Below are 4,577 nucleotides of genomic sequence, written 5' to 3'. Positions count from 1 at the left end.
AGTGCAATTCGCACAGTCACAATTAGGCTGCACATATGTATGCAAAGATGCATTAATTGAGGGGGCAATAATTAAATTTTTTTCGTTAATATTTACTTTTTACGGAACCTGTACATATATCACATTCGGTCGCTGCGACCGGCACAGGCGCGATTCCATGTCGGCGAATTTGTTCGACTAAGAAGCCACTCACATCTCAATCACGCATGTCAGCCCAGGCCGTCTCAAGAGTGAGCTACCGCGGCGGTCAACAATGGATTCCATCTAACCCACAAAGGTAGGGAGCTAGCGTTTGATAATGTGTCATCACCTGAAACCAGCGCCCTCACTGGAGCCATTATTTCCATATACTCTTAAGTCAGTAAAAGCCCGCCCACGCTCTCATAGGTTCACTGGCCCCCATCACCGGTTTCTTAAGAACTATCACCATCAACCCGTAACTAATCCAGGCTTATTTTAACAACTTCCTGTCTCACGTCATCACCTGAATTTACTTTTTTTTATAATGATTTAGTAATTACTCGTGAAATAACAATTGCCAAGCATGGTTGTTTATTTCAGCATGAGCTCCTTCACTTCATGCCCGCTAAATGGCGCGTGATGAGGTGAATAGTTGATGAATTTTAACCCCCAGCAAATGCACAGGGGCGGTTGATCGGATTACTTGGGGTTTAACTGTCATGAGAGAGCGCTAAAAGTGGTACGTGCACAAAGGCACCAAAGACGCGGACCAGCGCTACTACTAATTTATTTATTCGTTGAAACCCACGTGCCATTTCCACATGTTAATAAACCCCTTTTAGAGTTTTGGTCAGCTAGCTCACTCAAATTTAGTTAAGCGACGAATAGCCAGTCTTTGATTTCAAAAAGGGGCTCTTACGAATGTGTCAGCATTGCATGGTCAAAATTTCTTTCTTCCAAACGAGTAAGCCGATTGAGCGAGGGTGGCCACCTTGTTATACATGGGTTGCACGTGACGTCAGTTCCGGCTTGCAAATCGCGCGTGCGCCATCTTTAAGAACGACCGCGTCTGGCTACGCGCTCACCGCCTACCGCCGCGCCTGAGCTTGATATCGTTCCGTTTATTTTTGCGGCATGGCGAAAGAAAATTTGCACGTTCTTTGTTCATCATACTCTGAAGAGCTCGTAGGACCGACCCGGGAACGTTACAGAGCGAAGATCGAAATGTGTGACGGCATCGACCCTTATGAACTGTGCATCGGCAAGGACGCTACGCCGAACGTCGACTTGCTGCCCACCGTGACGCACGCTGACATCGTCAATTACTTGGTGCTTTCAACAAGTCACGTTACTTTGCAACAGATGAAGACGTACAAATCCTTACTAGGCCATAATTATTTTACGAGCGGATGGGTCAAGAGCATCGCAGCAAAGCAGCTGGCATCAGAGCGTGTCATCGTTTTGAGCGGGGTTAGTTGACAGCGCGCTTTCGCATGTAATGGTCAATCGTTAAGCTCCGCATTTTTTTCTATCTCCACATTTACGCCTTGTGTTCCTGTAGGCAGTCTTTGATTTGTTTCTTTTTTTATTGTTGAGCGAAACTATTTTGTTGCTTATGCACGCGTACAGCGGCAACTTGAGAGCAAGTGGTTAGAAAATGGTGCATAAATTGTTAACGTATGACCAGCAAAGCATCATTACTTTCACAACTGCTTGCTTTAGAGCGAGATTTTTTTAACCTTGTAAAGCGCAAGTGAAACCATGTTGCTCCTGCCACATTTTGTGGATAAATTTGGCGTAGAACCGCGCAACAAACTGTTGCTGGGGCTCAGCAAAGTGGTCGTTTGAAAAAGAGTATTTTCTAAGCTAATTTTATTCGACATTTCACATTTCAAAAACGGTATTGGCAGAAATCAGTTTATTTGACATTTCACATTTCAAGAACTGTATTTGGTGAAATCATTTCGTTTGACATTTCAGGTCAACCACTCAGCGCCTGCGGGAGGTACCCCTAAAAGTGTGGATTCTTGCCAAAGCAGATGGAACCGTCGAGACAGCGCATTGCACGTGCATGGCAGGTGTAGGTGAAGCATGCTCGCATGTTGGTGCTACACTATTTGCCGTAGAGACAGCTGTAAGGCTGAGGGACTCCGCTACTTGCACTGAAAAGAAAAATACATGGCTGCCAGCCCATAGCCGGAATGTTGAATTCCGAAGGCTAAGGGAGATCGACTTTTCTTCGGAAAAAGCAAAGAAGAAAAAGATGGACAACATTACAAACAGTAATATTACTGGAGATGTAGCCCCTTCATCACATAGGCTGCGGCCAATCCCAGCTGCGACAGATGCAGAGCTAGAGCAGTGCTTTTCAGCAATAGCAGATGCAGGAGTGACGCCAGCTTTGTTTACTCTGCATGAAAAATATAGCTCTCTTTTTCACCCACCACGAGCAAAAGAGCCTTTAATTCTCTGGACCCTAATGTGTGAAGAGGCCGCCTTTGAGGATTTGCCTGCTCTGGTGAGCAGAGCCGAAGAGTTCTTGAAAGAAATGGTCATAACACAAGATATGGTGCAGCATGTCGAAGCCGTGACAAGAGAACAGTCAAAATGTGCAAAGTGGTTTGCATTTAGAGCTGGACGAGTAACAGCTTCAGTTATGAAGAGTGTGTGCAGGACAAACGTGGACCACCCGTCAATAAGCTTGTTGAGAAGAATCTGCTACCCAGAGAAAAACAAGTTTTCATCTCAAGCCACAGAATGGGGACTCAAGCATTAAAGTGCAGCCCTTTCCACGTACCAAGAAAATGTAGTGTAACGCCACAACGATGTGACACTGAGAAGAGCCGGCGTTTGTTTAAGTGCCAAATATCCCCATCTTGCAGCATCCCCAGATGCTATTGTCAGCTGTCTATGCTGCGGAGAAGGCATTGTTGAAGTCAAATGCCCTTATTCACTTGCAGTACAAGGACTATAGTCGGATACAACTTAAGTCTGCAGTGAAGCTCCGCCCACATTCAGCCTCCGCGCACAGAATTCCTACGCGACAAAAAAGTAGTCCGCTGCTTAAACGTTTCTTGTTACGTGAACAAGAAGCTTATCACAAGAAAAAAATTATAAGCTCTAGGATTCTGACCCGTGGATTGTTTGATATAGTCAAGTATTAAAAAGCTGATTTCGTTTAGAGTTGCGGTTGGCCAGCGCAGTAATACAGGACGCCGCGGACCATGGCCCAGTGTTAGCAACTGCTGTTTTTTTAAGTTGTATCCTACTATAGAAGCAGCATTGAGCAACAAAGATTTCTGTCTGGAGGCTAGTCCAGAAGGACCTTGCTTAAAGAGGGCGCATGAGTATTTCTACCAAGTCCAAACACAGCTGGCGATGTGTGCGGTGAAATACTGTGACTTTGTCGTTTGGACGCCAACCTCTGTACATATTGAAAGAATAAGGGAAGATGGTGCATTCTTTCAAGGAATTCTGGAATTGGCAACACGATTTTTCACACATGTTGTGCTACCCGAAATGTTCTCACAATACTTCACCCGAAAAGATACACCAAAGGCTGGCACTAGTGCTCAAAGATCTGTGTACTGTTACTGTGGAGGCCCAGAAACTGGAAGAATGGTGGCATGCGATGGGGAACACTGCCCATACAAATGGTTCCACTACTCTTGCATTGGAATGAAGCGGGCACCAAAGCAGAAGCACTGGTATTGTGCAGATTGTGCTCAACTGAAGAAAGCGTAGCAGAGTCCCTGGAACACAAGCCCCAAGCTTTCATTTACCTGCTACCATGAGTTGTTCTGTGTCGGCAATTGCAGATGATACTTCAAATCAAGCTTGTAGCTAATGATGAATTTATTGCATGGCTACAAGCTCTCATCACCTACATACAAATCGTATGGCAAAGATCACATGTGGAAAAGGAAGAAACTCCTGAAGAAGTTTGGCCATGTAACCAGTGACTGCTACAATGCTTTCCTCGAGTGGCGCTATGCATCCAGAGATGGTGTCTTGCGATCTGCTGTGCAATGTCTCTTGGAACACACATCGAAACAGAAGGTCATACTCATCTGTCACACATGTGGGGACCAATCAAACTATGCTATGCCCAAGTACAAGCTAGGCAAATGACAGAAGGATTGAAAGACAACTGTAACTCTCAATGTCCCTTCGAGTTGCAACGGTGGTTTCAATTGTATTTGCCTTTGATGTGATGAGATGCAGATTTGAGAGTTCACTAGGCAAGACTGCTTTGTCAGTGCGGTATGAAGAGAAATTTAGCTTCAATCAGTATACCACACTGCCAACAATAAAAAGTAGGTAGTTAGCACCCGTCCTGTGGTATGTTTCTTGTGTCCTTGTTCCTTAGTGTTGAATGAATGTTATAACATTAGATGTGGGATCGTAGAAGCAAGAGAGAACTGGCAGCCTTTATACTGAGTACAGTAAAAAAAAATGACAGGTAAACACATTTTGCACAGTATATGCAAGAAGGGTAACGGAGTGGATACTAAGAAAAGGCAAACGTAGCAGGAGACGGCAGAAAGTTAGGTGGGCAGATGAGATTAAGAAATTTGCGGGGATACAATGGCCACAACTGGCAAAGGACAGGGTCA

The 4,577-nt window shown here is 44.9% G+C and overlaps 1 pseudogene; it reads left to right on the top strand.

The window, feature by feature from the left end:
• Positions 1 to 979: 979 nt before the first annotated feature.
• LOC149369662 (uncharacterized) lies at positions 980 to 3,705 on the top strand (annotated as a pseudogene).
• Positions 3,706 to 4,577: the final 872 nt, after the last annotated feature.

This window comes from Amblyomma mixtum, chromosome 1 (genome assembly GCF_055824585.1).
Source record: "Amblyomma mixtum isolate Tamu chromosome 1, ASM5582458v1, whole genome shotgun sequence".
Taxonomy (NCBI): domain Eukaryota; kingdom Metazoa; phylum Arthropoda; class Arachnida; order Ixodida; family Ixodidae; genus Amblyomma; species Amblyomma mixtum.
The sequence above is the reverse complement of the archived record's forward strand: the minus strand, read 5'-3'. Positions and strand labels throughout refer to the sequence as shown.